At 41.0% G+C, this 18,603-nt stretch overlaps 1 protein-coding gene across 5 annotated transcripts in view; it reads right to left on the minus strand.

The window, feature by feature from the left end:
• LYST (lysosomal trafficking regulator) overlaps positions 1-15,084 on the minus strand; it is a 224,662-nt gene extending 209,578 nt beyond the window's left edge. The window contains exons 1-2 of one of the 5 annotated variants that reach the window (XM_057505741.1): positions 14,921-15,083; positions 10,198-10,255 (exon numbers count right to left, since the gene is read on the minus strand). The gene's annotated coding sequence lies outside the window, so the exon portion shown is untranslated. Of the gene's footprint in view, positions 1-10,197; positions 10,260-14,920 lie in introns of all 5 variants that reach the window. The other 4 variants (XM_036919308.2, XR_008998856.1, XM_036919307.2 and 1 more) reach the window with 4 other exon arrangements.
• Positions 15,085-18,603: the final 3,519 nt, after the last annotated feature.

Here is an 18,603-nt window from a genome sequence, read left to right on the forward strand (position 1 = left end):
TTGGGACACAGTTAAACTGTTCCAAAAAGCAAGATTGAGCACAGAGAAAAAATAGAATCCTAGTTAGTCCATAACCTAGTCATCTTTCAGTATCTCATCCAAATTAGGAATTCCATCTCTTCAATAAACACTTTCCACCCTTTCCAGCTTCTAACAAATTGTAGTTATTTTGAAGCTTGTCTTACTTGATTTAAAATATATCTTCCTCTCACTTTCACTCTATAGATTACTACAAAATTACTGAGTAGACATTACTAGGAGGCACTGGCTGCACTTTCAGCTCCCTCCTACTTTTTAACCCCTCATCTCCATTGGCTTCTCCACTGCCTCAATTAAAAAGAAAAAATCCTGTTGACATTCTCCTCTTTCAAGATCACTCAGGGGTAGTCTACACTGGAAGTAGTTTCCTTACCTCATCTCACCTCTCTGGGCACTGCAGTCTGGCTTCTGCCCATACTCTCTACCAAAACTACTAAGGCCAAGATTAACAATAACCTAATTGCTAAATCCAATCCAATGGACACATTCCAGTCCTTATCTTATTTGACCTCTCTGAAGAAAATAAAGCATATGAGACTATTAATAATTCATTTCTTAAATCTCTCTTCTCTCTTGACTTGTGAGATGCCAATCTCTTCTGGTTTTCCTCATACCCCTCTGGGTCTCCTTTTCAGTCTCCTTGGCTGGATTCTTCTTTGCCAGTTCCTTTATGTTGGTAAGCCTCTGGATTCTCCTCCTCCTCACTTTCCTTCTTTGTGTTCTTCTCTGAGGGTCTCCTCCACTTCTAAGGTTCAAAGTACACCTATATAGTAATGGCTTCCAAATCTTCATCTAGAGAAGAATTTCTAGAACTTCTTCAAATCTCCAGAACTTTATAGAACAAGGTGTCCCCATATCATTTTGAGGCAGTATTGCAGAGTTAGAGAGAATAACCTTAGGCTAGCAAGCTCCATTCGTGCCCCTCTAATTTAGGGTTCAATTCATTCATTCTCAATATCCACAACCCCCTTCCAAGGTGATAGCTCCTCTGGTTACCCATCACTGAAATGACTAAACATCTCAATTTTCCCAGGAGAGTCTTGGTGTATGCCTGTTGTCTCAGGGTAACTATTAAAGGCATTCTTTTCATTTTCAAAGTAACACTTGTTTAGTCAATAAATTATATGATCACCCTCCCTGCCCACCGTTCCTGTCTGATATTTCATGTGCAACTGGATGAGTCCTCTTCCCTCCCTGGATTCTTTACTCCTTACCTTTAGAAACCCCAGTTCTGTTGTTAAGAAACCTTTCACAGGAGGATCACTTCAACTACTCCTCATAATAAATCACTACATACACCCAAATTCCAGGTCAGAAAGACAAGTTGGTATTATCCTGGTTTCCAAAGGTGACTGCTGCATCATCATCCCATTTTATCCACTTTTCAGACTACACTATAGCTATTTTGTAGTTGTCATCTACTGACCTTTGAGTCATTCATCTCCATTTACTAAGAAATTTGTCACACAACTCCTGTCTTCCTTTCCATACAAGATCTGTTATGGGGGGGTGGAAGGGCTTTATTATCCATAAGAACAATTAATCCCAACACACTTGAATTTGGAGCTCTTCGACTCCCTCTTCTTCAATGACTCTTACTTTGTAGGAGGCCAGCACAGTTCGGTAGTTGGGCATAAAGGCTTTGGGGCTAGAAGACTCAGGTACTTCTACACGCCTAGGGAAAAGTTTTTTTTTTTTTTTTTTTTTTTTTTTAATAATTATTTTTTATTGAAGGGTAGTTGACACACAGTATTACATTACATGAGTTTCAAGTGTACAACACAGTGGTAGAACATTTATATACATAATTCTAGGTTCCAGCTATCACCCTACCAGGCTGTTACAATATCTTGACTATATTCCTTATGCTATACATTACATCCCGGTTACTAATTTATTTTACCATTGGAAGTCTGTCCTTTTTTTTTTTTTTTTTTGTGAGGGCATCTCTCATATTTATTGATCAAATGGTTGTTAACGACAATAAAATTCTGTATAGGGGAGTCAATGCTCAATGCACAATCATTATTCCACCCCAAGCCTAATTTTTGTCAGTCTCCAATCTTCTGAGGCATAACAAACAAGTTTTTACATGTAGAACAAATTCTTACATAATGAATAAGTTACATAGTGAACAGTACAAGGGCAGTCATCACAGAAACTTTCGGTTTTGCTCATGCATTATGAACTATAAACAGTCAGTTCAAATATGAATACTCATTTGGTTTTTATACTTGATTTATATGTGGATACCACATTTCTCTCTTTATTATTATTATTTTTAATAAAATGCTGAAGTGGTAGGTAGATACAAGATAAAGGTAGAAAACATAGTTTAGTGTTGTAAGAGAGCACATGTAGATGATCAGGTGTGTGCCTGTAGACTATGTGTTAATCCAAGCTAGACCAGGGCAATAAAACATCCACGTATGCAGAAGATTTCTCTCAGAACGGGGGGGTGAGGTTCTAAGCCTCACCTCTGTTGATCCCCAATTTCTCACCTGATGGCCCCCCTGCGACTGTGCCTGTCTTAGGTTGTTCCTCCCTTGAGGAATCTTACCCGTCTCTGGCTAACCAGTCATCTTCCGGGGCCATACAGGGAAATGTGAAGTTGGTAAGTGAGAGAGAAGCCTTATTGTTTGAAAAAGTTAGCTTTTTACTTCTTTGCATATTTATGCCCTGTGGCTTCTATGCCCAGCATTTGTCTTGAGGTATCTTTACCACTTGGAAGAATTATGATACTCGGTAAATTTGATATGAGGCACGAATTCTATTTAAGGGTTGTAATTAGGAGGGAAGAAGAAAAGCTATAGAAGTAGCAGGCGGAAGAAAACATGGGAAGATTGATTATTTCTTTGATATATCTTCTTGTAGAGTAACTTCAGCATGTATAGGTTTTAAGCTACTACTTAAATTGCACACACACATTAACATAATAGGAGTATAGTTACATAACCAAAGCATATCTGTAATTACCAGCCATCTGCAGTGAAACCAAGAAAACCAGTTAGGCACCTTAGGCATTTGTGAAAACTTATCTATGATATGGTGGATATTGTCCAAATGAACTTGAACAGTCTGAGAGAAATCAGACAAATTAAAACAACCCATTCCTGGGGACTGTTCACATGCCATATGTTCTTTTAACAATAAATAGTTTGTAGTTGTAAGACTTTAGAGCGCTACAATTTGCACTTCTCCAAATTCTTGGTTGAGTTCCAACAGTATAGATCCAGTCCAATTTTGTTGTTTTACTGTATGCACAGGCCAGCTTAGATATCTCCTTCCTCATTCCCATGGCAGGTCCAGGAACTGGTGGGATGAGTGCATCTACAGCTGTAGCAGTGCGTGGATCTTTGTTGGGGTTTTTTGATGATCATCTTCTGGCATGAGTCTTCCAGAGGGTGCAGATGTTGGAAGTTCTTTTTCATATCGTATCTTAGTTCATTTTCGGGGTAGCCCAATTAGGCTTTGATCCTCTGTATAAACACAAAAAGACCCTTTGCCTACACTTTTATATGCCCTTTATACCCTTGTGTAGAACTCGTTGGAGGTTACCACACAGGAACTGCCCTTTTTTTTTTTTTTTTTTGCTATCACTAATCTACACTTACATGACGAATATTATGTTTACTAGGCTCTCCCCTATACCAGGTCTCCCCTATAAACCCCTTTACAGTCACTGTCCATCAGCATAGCAAAATGTTGTAGAATCACTACTTGCCTTCTCTGTGTTGTACAGCCCTCCCTTTTCTCCTACCCCCCCATGCATGTTAATCTTAATACCCCCCTACTTCTCCCCCCCTTATCCCTCCCTACCCACCCATCCTCCCCAGTCCCTTTCCCTTTGGTACCTGTTAGTCCATTCTTGAGTTCTGTGATTCTGCTGCTGTTTTGTTCCTTCAGTTTTTCCTTTGTTCTTATATTCCACAGATAAGTGAAATCATTTGGTATTTCTCTTTCTCCGCTTGGCTTGTTTCACTGAGCATAATACCCTCCAGCTCCATCCATGTTTCTGCAAATGATTGGATTTGCCCTTTTCTTATAGCTGAGTAGTATTCCATTGTGTATATGTACCACATCTTCTTTATCCATTCATCTATTGATGGACATTTAGGTTGCTTCCAATTCTTGGCTATTGTGAATAGTGCTGCAATAAACATAGGGGTGCATCTGTCTTTCTCAAACTTGATTGCTGCATTCTTAGGGTAAATTCCTAGGAGTGGAATTCCTGGGTTAAATGGTAAGTCTGTTTTGAGCATTTTGATATACCTCCATACTGCTTTCCACAATGGTTGAACTAACTTACATTCCCACCAGCAGTGTAGGAGGGTTCCCCTTTCTCCACAGCCTCGCCAACATTTGTTGTTGTTTGTCTTTTGGATGGCAGCCATCCTTACTGGTGTGAGGTGATACCTCATTGTAGTTTTAATTTGCATTTCTCTGATAATTAGCGATGTGGAGCATCTTTTCATGTGTCTGTTGGCCATCTGTATTTCTTTTTTGGAGAACTGTCTGTTCAGTTCCTCTGCCCATTTTTTAATTGGGTTATTTGTTTTTTGTTTGTTGAGGCGTGAGAGCTCCTTATATATTCTGGACGTCAAGCCTTTATCGGATGTGTCATTTTCAAATATATTCTCCCATACTGTAGGGATCCTTCTTGTTCTATTGATGGTGTCTTTTGCTGTACAGAAGCTTTTCAGCTTAATATAGTCCCACTTACTCATTTTTGCTGTTGTTTTCCTTGCCCGGGGAGATATGTTCAAGAAGAGGTCACTCATGTTTATGTCTAAGAGGTTTTCGCCTATGTTTTCTTCCAGGAGTTTAATGGTTTCCTGGCTTACATTCAGGTCTTTGATCCATTTTGAGTTTACTTTTGTATATGGGGTTAGACAATGGTCCAGTTTCATTCTCCTACATGTAGCTGTCCAGTTTTGCCAGCACCACCTGTTGAAGAGACTGTCATTTCGCCATTGTATGTCCATGGCTCCTTTATCAAATATTAATTGACCATATATGTCTGGGTTAATGTCTGGATTCTCTAGTCTGTTCCATTGGTCTGTGGCTCTGCTCTTGTGCCAGTACCAAATTGTCTTGATTACTATGGCTTTATAGTAGAGCTTGAAGTTGGGGAGTGAGATCCCCCCTACTTTATTCTTCTTTCTCAGGATTGCTTTGGCTATTCGGGGTCTTTGGTGTTTCCATATGAATTTTTGAATTATTTGTTCCAGTTCATTGAAGAATGTTGCTGGTAGTTTCATAGGGATTGCATCAAATCTGTATATTGCTTTGGGCAGGATGGCCATTTTAACGATATTAATTGTTTCCTAGCCACGAGCATGGGATGAGTTTCCATCTGTTAGTGTCCCCTTTAATTTCTCTTAAGAGTGACTTGTAGTTTTCAGAGTATAAGTCTTTCACTTCTTTGGTTAGGTTTATTCCTAGGTATTTTATTTTTTTTGATGCAATTGTGAATGGAGTTGTTTTCCTGATTTCTCTCTCTGTTGGTTCATTGTTAGTATATAGGAAAGCCACAGATTTCTGTGTGTTGATTTTGTATCCTGCAACTTTGCTGTATTCCGATATCAGTTCTAGTAGTTTTGGGGTGGAGTCTTTAGGGTTTTTTATGTACAGTATCATGTCATCTGCAAATAGTGACAGTTTAACTTCTTCTTTACCAATCTGGATTCCTTGTATTTCTTTATTTTGTCTGATTGCCGTGGCTAGGACCTCCAGTACTATGTTAAATAACAGTGGAGAGAGTGGGCATCCCTGTCTAGTTCCCGATCTCAGAGGAAATGCTTTCAGCTTCTCGCTGTTCAATATAATGTTGGCTGTGGGTTTATCATAGATGGCCTTTATTATGTTGAGGTACTTGCCCTCTATTCCCATTTTGCTGAGAGTTTTTAACATGAATGGATGTTGAACTTTGTCAAATGCTTTTTCAGCATCTATGGAGATGATCATGTGGTTTTTGTCTTTCTTTTTGTTGATGTGGTGGATGATGTTGATGGACTTTCGAATGTTGTACCATCCTTGCATCCCTGGAATGAATCCCACTTGGTCATGGTGTATGATCCTTTTGATGTATTTTTGAATTCGGTTTGCTAGTATTTTGTTGAGTATTTTTGCATCTACGTTCATCAGGGATATTGGTCTGTAGTTTTCTTTTTTGGTGGGGTCTTTGCCTGGTTTTGGTATTAGGGTGATGTTAGCTTCATAGAATGAGTTTGGGAGTATCCCCTCCTCCTCTATTTTTTGGAAGACTTTAAGGAGAATGGGTATTATGTCTTCCCTGTATGTCTGATAAAATTCCGAGGTAAATCCATCTGGCCCGGGGGTTTTGTTCTTTGGTAGTTTTTTGATTACCTCTTCAATTTCATTGCTGGTAATTGGTCTGTTTAGATTTTCTGTTTCTTCCTGGGTCAATCTTGGAAGGTTATATTTTTCTAGGAAGTTGTCCATTTCTCCTAGGTTTCCCAGCTTGTTAGCATATAGGTTTTCATAGTATTCTCCAATAATTCTTTGCATTTCCGTGGGGTCCGTCGTGATTTTTCCTTTCTCGTTTCTGATACTGTTGATTTGTGTTGACTCTCTTTTCTTCTTAATAAGTCTGGCTAGAGGCTTATCTATTTTGTTTATTTTCTCGAAGAACCAGCTCTTGGTTTCATTGATTTTTGCTATTGTTTTATTCTTCTCAATTTTATTTATTTCTTCTCTGATCTTTATTATGTCCCTCCTTCTGCTGACCTTAGGCCTCATCTGTTCTTCTTTTTCCAATTTCGATAATTGTGACATTAGACCATTCATTTGGGATTGCTCTTCCTTTTTTAAATATGCTTGGATTGCTATATACTTTCCTCTTAAGACTGCTTTTGCTGTGTCCCACAAAAGTTGGGGCTTAGTGTTGTTGTTGTCATTTGTTTCCATATATTGCTGGATCTCCATTTTGATTTGGTCATTGATCCATTGATTATTTAGGAGCGTGTTGTTAAGCCTCCATGTGTTTGTGAGCCTCTTTGCTTTCTTTGTACAGTTTATTTCTAGTTTTATGCCTTTGTGGTCTGAAAAGTTGGTTGGTAGGATTTCAATCTTTTGGAATTTTCTGAGGCTCTTTTTGTGGCCTAGTATGTGGTCTATTCTGGAGAATGTTCCATGTGCACTTGAGAAGAATGTATATCCCGCTGCTTTTGGATGTAGAGTTCTATAGATGTCTATTAGGTCCATCTGCTCTACTGTGTTGTTCAGTGCTTCCGTGTCCTTACTTATTTTCTGCCCAGTGGATCTATCCTTTGGGGTGAGTGGTGTGTTGAAGTCTCCTAGAATGAATGCATTGCAGTCTATATCCCCCTTTAGTTCTGTTAGTATTTGTTTCACATATGCTGGTGCTCCTGTGTTGGGTGCATATATATTTAGAATGGTTATATCCTCTTGTTTGACTGAGCCCTTTATCATTATGTAGTGTCCTTCTTTATCTCTTGTTACTTTCTTTGTTTTGAAGTCTATTTTGTCTGATATTAGTACTGCAACCCCTGCTTTCTTCTCACTGTTGTTTGCTTGAAATATGTTTTTCCATCCCTTGACTTTTAGTCTGTACATGTCTTTGGGTTTGAGGTGAGTTTCTTGTAAGCAGCATATAGATGGGTCTTGCTTTTTTATCCATTCTGTTACTCTGTGTCTTTTGATTGGTGCATTCAACCCATTAACATTTAGGGTGACTATTGAAAGATATGTACTTATTGCCATTGCAGGCTTTAAATTCGTGGTTACCAAAGGTTCAAGGTTAGCCTCTTTAGTATCTTACTGCCTAACTTAGCTCACTTATTGAGCTGTTATATACACTGTCTGGAGATTCTTTTCTTCTCTCCCTTCTTGTTCCTCCTCCTCGATTCTTCATATGTTGGGTGTTTTGTGCTGTGCTCTTTCTAGGAGTGCTCCCATCTAGAGCAGTCCCTGTAAGATGTTCTGTAGAGGTGGTTTGTGGAAAGCAAATTCCCTCAGCTTTTGTTTGTCTGGGACTTGTTTAATCCCACCGTCATATTTGAATGATAGTCGTGCTGGATACAGTATCCTTGGTTCAAGGCCCTTCTGTTTCATTGTATTAAATATATCATGCCATTCTCTTCTGGCCTGTAGGGTTTCTGTTGAGAAATCTGACGTTAGCCTGATGGGTTTCCCTTTATAGGTGACCTTTTTCTCTCTAGCTGCCTTTAACACTCTTTCCTTGTCCTTGATCTTTGCCATTTTAATTATTATGTGTCTTGGTGTTGCCCTTCTTGGATCCTTTCTGTTGGGGGTTCTGTGTATTTCCGTGGTCTGTTTGATTACTTCCTCCCCCAGTGTGGGGAAGTTTTCAGCAATTATTTCTTCTAAGATACTTTCCATCTCTTTGCCTCTCTCTTCTTCTTCTGGGACCCCTATAATACGGATATTGCTCCTTTTAGATTGGTCACACAGTTCTCTTAATATTGTTTCATTTCTGGAGATCCTTTTGTCTCTATGTCAGCTTCCATGCGTTCCTGTTCTCTGATTTCAATTCCATCAATGGCCTCTTGCATTCTATCCATTCTGCTTATAAACCCTTCCAGAGTTTGTTTCATTTCTGCGATCTCCTTTCTGGCATCTGTGATCTCTTTCCGGACTTCATCCCATTTTTCTTGCGTATTTCTCTGCATCTCTGTCAGCATGTTTATGATTCTTATTTTGAATTCTTTTTCAGGGAGACTGGTTAGGTCTGTCTCCTTCTCTGGTGTTGTCTCTGTGATCTTTGTCTGCCTGTAGCTTTGCCTTTTCATGGTGATAGGAATAGTCTGCAGAACTGGGACGAGTGACGGCTGGAAGGACTTCCTTTCTTGTTGGTTTGTGGCCCTCCTCTCCTGGGAGAACAGCGGCCTCTAGTGGCTTGTGCTGGGCAGCTGCGCGCAGACAGAGTTTCTGCTTCCTGCCCGGCTGCTATGGAGTTAATCTCCGCTGTTGCTGTGGGCGTGGCCTGGCTCGGGCAGCTACTCCAAAATGGTGGAGTCGCGTTGGAGCAGGAGCTGCTGGGAGGCTATTTATCTCCGTAAGGGGCCTCCCTGCTCCCTGCAGCCCAGGGGTTAGGGTGCCCAGAGGTCCCGGATTCCCTACCTCTGGATTAAGTGGCCCGCCCTGCCCCTTTAAGACTTCCAAAAAGCACCCGCCAAAACAAAACAACGACCACAAAAAAAAACAAGAAAAAAAATTTTTTTAATTAAAAAAAAAAAAAATTTTTAATTAAAAAAAAAAGGTGGTCGTTCGTTTTTCTTTATTCTCCGGTGCCAGCCTCAGGCCTCTGCTCACCGGTCTTTCTGCCCTGTTTCCCTAATATTGGGGTCCCTGTCCCTTTAAGACTTCCAAACAGCGCTCGCCAAAACAAAGCAGCAAAAAAGCAAAAAAAAAAAAAAATGGTCGCGCGCTTTTCTTATGTCCTCTGTCGCCCAGCCTCCAGTGCCTGCTCACTGTTCTTGCTGCCCTGTTTTCCCAGTATCGAGGGCCCTACACTCTGGCCCGGATGGCTGCGGCTGGGTGTTCGGCAGCCCTGGGCTCCGTCTCCCTCCCGCTCTGCCTGCTCTTCTCCCGCCGGGAGTTGGGGGAGGGGCGCTCGGCTCCCGCGGGGCCGGGGCTTGTATCTTACCCCCTTCGCGAGGCGCTGGGTTCTCTCGGGTGCGGATGTGGTCTGGATATTGTCCTGTGTCCTCTGGTCTTTATTCTAGGAAGGGTTGTCTTTGTTATATTTTCATAGATATATGTTGTTTTGGGAGGAGATTTCCGCTGCTCTACTCACGCCGCCATCTTCCGCCCCCCCAGGGAAAAGTTTTTTAACTTCACTGAGACCAGTTTCTTAATTTGTAAAATGGAGATCGTAACATGCACCTCACAGAATGGTTGTCAACGATAAATATGATAACCTATGGAAAGCATGCAGTACTCAATAAACAGTAGCTTTCATTAATGTTACTGCTGTTGTAATTAGCACTGTTCATCTTGGCTACTCACCATCATCAGCCATACTTTGGCCCCTATCATCACCTCCAATTGTTCTAACTCTAGAATCTTAAATTTAGGACTCTTAACACTACATATGCCTATTTTTCCATCTCTAACACTCCTTTACTTCGATAAATCCTATAGCTTACTTACTGAGAATCTTCATCCTCTTCATTCTCCACATTTATCAGCCCCATCTTGGCTTGGCTTTCTTCCTTAATCAAAGCAGGATACAAAGATTCAGACCTTCAATTAGCAACCTCATTACCGACTTCAATTTTGTGACTTCACACTACACCCCATCCAAGTTCTCCATCATTCCTTCCCTTCCAATCTCCATGCAGGTTCACTAAAACTATTTGTTTTTGGTACTGTTATGAAAGTTGCTGGAGAAAACTGCTTAATTATTCTGATTGGCCTCTTTCTGCATTTGTGATTTCAAGGGTATTGATCACTATTCAGCAATTAGGTCACTTGTCACTGATGAAGTCCCTTTTCCAATCACAATGGTTACTTTTCTTTTCCCCTCACACATGCTCTTCTCAATCTCAGCAGATTAACTTGCTTCAGAGAGACAAGAAATGCCATCCTGGATACTTATCTATATCTGTATCTACTTCCTATTTCCTTTCCTTTTTAGAAGAGGAAGATGCATCACTTGTCTTCTTCAGGGTAGCCCTTTCACCAGGGCTCTTGACCTCAACACTTCCATTTCCTCTGAGATTATGTCTGATTACCTTCTTTCTCTTGTGATTTCAATTTTCTTTCCTCTTCAGTGGCCTTTTTCCCTCAGTCCACCAAAGTGTCCTTGACTCTTCCATCTTTGAAGAAAAACAAACCTTCCCTGATCACAACTCCCCACTCAAGCTTCCACCTCCTTTCCATACCAAAAGTATTTGAAAGAATACATTTACTGAATAAATGAGTAAGTTATTTCCACCAAACTGATATGAACAGAAGAATTTCATGTCTCCTAATCATGTCTCTTTCACTTGTATTTTTAAAATTAAGATCAATTACCAGCATCCCCGCTCACCCAGACAATCTAGAATCCTTACAGCCCACTTTGATTCCTCCCTCTCCCTTACTCCCTATCTAAGCAAGTCACTTCTCAAATCTCACTCTCCAAGTCTTCCCAGGGCTGCGCCTGCTGTCCTCCTCACATGGCGTTACTTCACTTCAGGGATGTTGTAAGGGTAAAGTGAAATAATAAATGGAAATGTACTCTCTAAGATGTGAGGTGCTTACAAAGATTATTTAATATATTTTTGGCAAAGTGAACATGAGGTTGGCTTAATATTACTTGTTCTTAAACAATTCTGGGTCTTAGTAACCAGTGCTTTCTTTTTTCTAATCACAAATCATGAAGTATCTGCTTGGCAATCTGGTATATAATTTTTCTAGGAATCAGTCGATGTCAAGATATTCGATGTATAGTTTCTGGGCTTCACCTCCCCCCACCTTTTTAAAATTTAAAACATACAATTCCTCAGATTTCTGACAAAAATTTATCCTCTCTACTTTTTAAAGATGAGTGGCAGTAGCTGCATAAACACATCTAAGTGTGAGTAGTACTCTATCATTCGCCTATTTCCTCCATTCATTTAAAGTGGCTAGAAGCTCTTTTATTTCCTTACACTTTTTGAGTTTGAATTTCAAAGAATAACACTTGAATGCAAAAAAATTACTAAACTTTTGGAAAACTGATTCCTTTCTTAAGATGAACACACTTTGAGCATTACTCTTTAGGATTATTAGATAAGACTTTGTTTTTTCCTTCCCAGCAGTTAGACCTGGAAAGCATTCAAACTTTCCAAATGTATCAAGTCTCTCTCAACTACTGTAAAGCAAGGGCAGGAAAATCAAGACGCACAAGGACAAACACTGGTGAGAGGTAACAGTAAAACAAAGTATCAAAGAGAATATAGTGCTCCCACTGACTCCAAGATCAGTTTATAATTAGTTATTAATCTGACAGATTTGTATATACTTTAAGAATATATTTAGGTTGAAAATCTGTTTTAAAATATTAGCTTATTACCTGGATTCTTAATATAAAGGGAAGACCTTAAATTCTGCGAATCTGATATATTTTTGATACAAGTCTTACAGGTCAAATTCTGTTGCTCCAAATACTGCATAATTTGATGAAAAACATCTCCATTTAACATGTGATGACCTATTTATTTGAAGCCATCTTTAATGACACAGAAGAATTAGGATAATCCCTGTATATTACTGACTTACTAGTAAAGTATTAAAAATATAGGTCATTTCCATTATAATTTCACAGAGACCAAGTGAAGACACATTTGATAAGATTTCCAAGGCTTAAAAAAATTCTTGAACTTAAGCAGGCATATAAACTTAATTCAGAAAAAAATTAACTGGACGAAGGTGTTCACATTAAAAACAGCAACAAACTAAAAAGGTACTCTGAATCCTGGATGATATGGCTTGCTCTACAACTGAAACTAACAAACAGATGCTCTGGGTGCGAGCAAATAAAAAGAAAACTATACATTTGGTGAAAAGTATGATTAAGTTGGTCCAAAACAGGTAATAAAATGAGCAAGAAAAAAAAGTTGGCAATTCGTGGGTGAAAATATTAAGCCTCTGTTTCAGTCAAGATAATGTATAAAGTGCCTTCATACAGTATCACTAGAATCTACTACTACTAATCTCCACTTGCATGTCTAATTTCATTATCTTCTAACCAACTCCTACATTTCTTCCCTCCAAACTGCTCCTCCCCACCAAAGTGCTTATTTTAGTACATGTCTATTCCATCTTCCTACTTGTTCAGGACAAAAATGTTGGTGTCCGTTAAGCTTTCTGTTGACTCTACCCTCAATTTATTCAGAAATCAAGCACTCTACCAATTCCACTCTGCTGCCAAGTTACATAATCTCTGGCCTGGATTATGGCAAAGTCCCCAAATGTTATCCATGCTCTTGCTTCTGCCCAACCATTCCCCCTAACCCAAAGTCTATTCCCATCCAGCCACCGGAGTCACCCTTTTAAAAGCAAGTTTGATTATATCTCTTCTCTAGTCAAAGGGATGAGTTCCCTTCTTATCCAGAATAGAAGCTCAAGTCCTTAAAAAGGCCTATAAGACCTTACACAATCTTACTTCCTGTTCCCTCTCACCCCTCTGACTTCATTTCTACTACTCGTACTTTGCTCAGTCCACCACAGCCAGATGAACCTCTTAGTTGTCCTCAAACATGCCCAGTACACTCCTGCCTCAAGGCTTTCACAACTGCCTTTCCCTCTCTACTTGAACACTTTTCCTCCACAGAGGTGCATAGATTACTTCCTTCCGGTCTTGGGCCCAAATGTCATTTTCTTTGGGAAATCTTTCCTGGCTACCTAGTTAAAACTGCAACCTTACCCTGGTTCCCTATCCTCCTTTTTCCTTGTTTTTTCTTTATAGTCCTTAATGTCATCTGACATAGCACATATTTTATTTGTTCATTATCTGAGATCTCCCACTAGAATGTAAGCTCCATAAAGGAGGGGAGATTTCTATTTAGAAAACTGTCTGGCACACTGGGGTGCTCACTAAACGTTTACTAAATTTATATATAATTTTATCGTTTACAAATTGCTTTCACGTACATTCAATTATATAGTAACTCATCTTACACCTCCTCTTCTCCAAATTCTCCAATCTTTGCACTTATAATATGGATGACAGCAAAGAGCTATCAGAAAAAAAAGTTGCTAGCTACTTGCAAAACTCTGTAAAACAGAAACTTTTATATTAATTAACTACTTCTATAAAATGAAAGCTCAGAGTCAACATCTTTATTAGCATAAGGTTTCTGGGTGTGGAAGTTTAAAGTAATAGCCGAATAGCCAAGAATCATCAGGAGGAAAAGACCAATTCAGTTTGTCCTATCAATCTGTTAAACCCTAGGGAAAAGGTGAGCTGAATTCAATATTCAAGGAAACTTTGGTCCGAATTTAACACCAACGTATTCAACACAACATTCAACTGCCTTAAAATTTTCTATCTGCTTAAAACAAACCTCATCAACTACCAAGAGCAGTCGCTGGGTGTGTATGGTTTGCTGAGCAAATTGGCTGTTTTGTTTTGTTTAACCCTTAAGAATCAGGTCTAGGGCGCGTTCTTAACGCCTTAGTCCCTCCACCATTACACGACGTGTTGGCCTCCACACTGAGGTGCCGGGGTCTTTCTGGGTTATTTCCCATACAATTTAATCCCACCAGAGGCAAGGGGGCACCTCAGCCAAGGTTCCAAGGATGCCCAGGACAGACAGCAGGTATCTCTGAGGATCCGCAGGAGAGTCTCTCGCCTGGGCAAAGGGTGTTAGAGACAGGGGCAAAGCAGCAGACCAAGGCGCACGGGGTAGATGACTGGTAGGCGTAGATGACTGGTAGGCGAGCACCGCGGGACAAGAGGGCAAGGAGCGAACGCAGGGGTGGTGGCGACGACACTGTCAACTGCGCTCGTAAACCTGCCAGTTTGGGTCAGGTCGGGGTCGGGAGAGTGCCGCAGCGCAGGATACTAAATACAACCAAGACAGCCGCAAATCGGCGCCAGCCTACTCGTCCACCGACGCACTCGCGTTCCGGGAAATAAAGTTAGTGGCCGGAGGCCGCACGGCCCCGCAGAGGTCCGGAGGGGCCGAGCGGAGCTCCGGTCCGCGACTCAGCTGCTGTCAAAGGCTGCCCAGGAGCAGCGGGGACACCACCCCGGGGCGCCACGAAGCCCGGGCCGGACGTCGGGCAGAATCCCCCGCGCCCCTCAGCTCTGGCTGCCACCCCCTCGACCCCCAATCTCCTTCCCTCCAGACCACCGACCCCAAGTCCTCTGCCGGCATCGTCGGCGCCAGGCTGCCGCCTTTACCTGCTCCGTGGCCGCCGCGCGCTTCCCTCACTGGGAGAATCCAGGGTCGTTGTCGCTCCCGCAGCAGCCGCCGGTGCAGCAGCGAACTCCCAATCCCCGCCCCCTCAGGTAACCCAGGACACCGGGAACACCACCCACTCTCCCACCCGGGCCAGACCCAGACCACCTTGTCTGCGCGTGCGCGCTTGCCCCGCCTCTCGCGTCCCGGGCCCCGCCCTTCACTGGTTGGGCAGTGTTGGCGTCGCACACATGACGCGAAACCCCCTAACCAATGGGGAGGGAGGAGTCCAGCTTCGCCGCCGCGCGGGGGGCGTGGGCTTCCCCCTTGCCCTGGGAAGATTATCCCACGATTTCACCCTCCCAGAGCTGCGTGAGGGCGCTGGTGCCAGACGCCGGGGAGAACGCGTTTCAATTGCAAAGCATCAACACTTGCGCAGTCCCCGCTTCCACCTCTCAACAGAGTGTCATTCTCTCCCTCTTGTGTGGGTCCAGAGAATGCAGGTAGAGGAAATGTGGGAAGGGGTCCAGGAGAGAGGGGAAGCGTTACCCATGAGGAGCCGTATCTTTCGTCTTGGGCCTGGAAATAGCCATTTTGCAAAGGTTATTGTAAGCTCTTTCAGGAAACTTAGGGAGGTTTACAAAGCCCCTGTAGAATTAATTCAGCGCAAAGGTGTATTTTTTAACAGCCCTCTGCAAACACATTTGTATATAGCGCACTATCAACGTTATGTGCCTTAAAAGTAGTGCCTCCAGAGGGTGGGAGCCGCAGGTTAAATACAAGGATGTTACCTGCATCAGTGACTGCCGGGCCCAGCACACGGCTGGCAGGCTGCTGCCGCCGGCAGTTTGGCCTTTTAGAGGACACCCTTCTTCATCACCAGGTCACTGTGACAGGCCTTCCGATAGAATGTCAGAGATACTGGGAAAGAGCCTAAACCTTAGGGTCTGAGGGTCCGGGGTCTACCTAACAATACAAACTATAAGCCCATGGTTTACAAATCGACGGGAATTACTTTAGAGTCAACTGTTCCAGTAATTTTTGCACAGTAATTCAGGATATTACCTCCTAAGGCTATATCTATATACCAAGTGCAGCTTTTAATACTTCAAACTCCCATCTGACCCAATGACAAGGTAAGTTGTTGCCCAGTGATGTGGTTTGAAGAGGCTGTCAGGGAAAATTCCCCCTTTAAACTATTTTCCCACTGACATCTGAAGTTCAGCCGTTAGCAGTTCATACCTCTGGGCAGAGGTTACCCACTTCCTCTGGCAAGCTTAAAAATGCAAATACTCCAGAGATGAGCAACAAACAGGAAGTCCCTAACAAGTTAGTGAAAGATGTCTCCGAAATCATCACTCATTTGAAACATATATTATGAGCACCTACTATGTGCTAGGTACTGTGCCAAGTGCTGGAGATACTTTGGTGAATTTCCCTGAATTTAAAGAGGAAGCGGAAACCAAACTTGATCTGTTTCACAGTTTAGCTTTGGACTGAAACTGCTCTTATATACACATCAACTTTGATACATTACTCTGAAAACCACCTCTTTTTTTTTTAATGGACAAAAGAAGTCACAGCAATGTTAAATAACAAGTCAGTTTCTGTTTTTCTGACTGGAATATGTGATCATGATCTTGTTAAAGCCAAACAGATTGAAACAGACTTTCTGTGACAATGGTGCACGATTGACCCTCAAATTATTTTTAAAAGGCACAAAGTAAAGTCCTTTCTCCTTAGATCAGAGTTATAAAGTATTTTAACCAAGCTACCACAGTATTGACTTTGTTAAGACCATCAAGAGTTTCTTAGAACATAGATATTCTATATACATATATACATAGATAAAAGTTAAAAGTTGTCAAATGAACAACAAATGTCAAGTGTAATCAAGCACATGCAATAGAAGAAAGAGTAGAGAAAAAGTAATAGATATATAAAAGGAAGCTCTACTTATCAATATCATACACTGGAAAATTTTGTAAGTGGGAAATTCTCAACATAGTTGACTCTAAAATTAGATTCTAAAGTGAAGTCATAAAATAAAGGTTTTAAAAGATGCAGTTAAGGGTGCTGGTTATATGAGTGTATACACATCAAAATGCATTGAGTTGTACACTACGATTCATGCCTTTTATTGTATGTTCCTCAATAAGTAAACTTTTAAAAAGATGTAGTTAATGTATATGTATGTAATTTCACATTATTTGCCAAGATACCTTAAAATAATCATTTCATAACTACACAGATATGTAAATTAGCCCATGTCACACTTCTGCTAAAAAATCTGCTATGACTCCCCATTTCACTCAGGTAAAAACTTAAGGTCTTGTAATGGCCTACAGATCTTTTAAACCATTTTTCTCACCATAACCTCATCTCTTCGTATTCTCTCATCTCATCAGACTGGCCTTTTCCCTCATAATCAAACATTCCTGACACATTCCTGCCTTAGGCCTGTGCTCTGGCTGTTCCCTCTGACAAAACGCTTGTTCTCCAGATAGCCATGTGGATAATCTCTTACCTCCTTAAGTCTTTGCTCAGATTTCACCTTCGCAATGAAGTCTATCTCAATAATGCCTTTAAACCTAGACAAGAAGGTACTGTAGCCTGATCCCCACACTTGAGTGTCCCTCATATCACAAATGCCATCTGTTATGGATGGATTTGTTCCCCACACCCCCAGTTCATTTGGTGAAGCCCTAACCCACAGTGTGACTCTATTCAGAGAGACAAAGTCTTTAAGAAGGTAATAAGGTTCAATGAGGTCATAAGGATCGGGTTCTCATCCAATAGTACTGGTGTCCTCCATAAGGGAAAAGATACACATGCACAGAGGAAACAAGAAGGCAGCTGTCTTTAAGGCAAGAATAGGCCTCACCAGAAACCGACCACGCTGGTACCTTGATCTTGGATTTCCAGCCTCCAGAACTATGAGAAAATTAATTTCTGTTGTGTAAGCCACCCAGTCTACTGTGTTTTATTATGGCAACCCTAGCAGACTAATACACTGCCCAAAATAATTTTCTTAAAGAATACACGGGTTCTCTGTCACTTGGGATCTGGTGCTAGGAGTGGGCATGATGTGATGCTAAACATCATCTCTTTCATTGCACCTATCAGCAGCTAACATTCTACATAATTTACCTGTTTCATATGTTTATTTATATTGTCTCCCACATTTAGGCTAAAAGTACCATGAAGGCTTAGTCTATTTGTTCTGTTTAGGATATATCCCAAGTGCCAGAATAATACCTGGCACTTAGCAAGCACTCAGTAACATTTATTGAATAAATGTTTGAAAAAATTTTGTTTAAATTCAAATAAATATCCAAATAGTAATTTTAATTACATAATTTTAGATGAAGTTTGATGGCTTTAATGCCCTCTGCATTGCACTGGAGCAGAAATGGATTTATGAAGAAGTGGTAGAGGGAATGCAGGGCTGTCATCTCAGTAAAAAGAGTATGGTCAGAATCACACAGAAAGCCTGCATTTGACTACAGACCAAGTAATTGCTATTTTAATGCATTATAGATGTATAAATTTAGTTTTGGAGTGCTTTACTTTATTAAGATGTACATGAATCTTTTAAAAATGTGTTTTTTAATAGGTACCTTGAAACCTTGTGGAAGAGGGTAATTCATAGATAATGTGTCCATTAAGTTTAGCAACATCTACT

This window comes from Manis pentadactyla, chromosome 8 (genome assembly GCF_030020395.1).
Source record: "Manis pentadactyla isolate mManPen7 chromosome 8, mManPen7.hap1, whole genome shotgun sequence".
In the NCBI taxonomy this organism is placed as follows: domain Eukaryota; kingdom Metazoa; phylum Chordata; class Mammalia; order Pholidota; family Manidae; genus Manis; species Manis pentadactyla.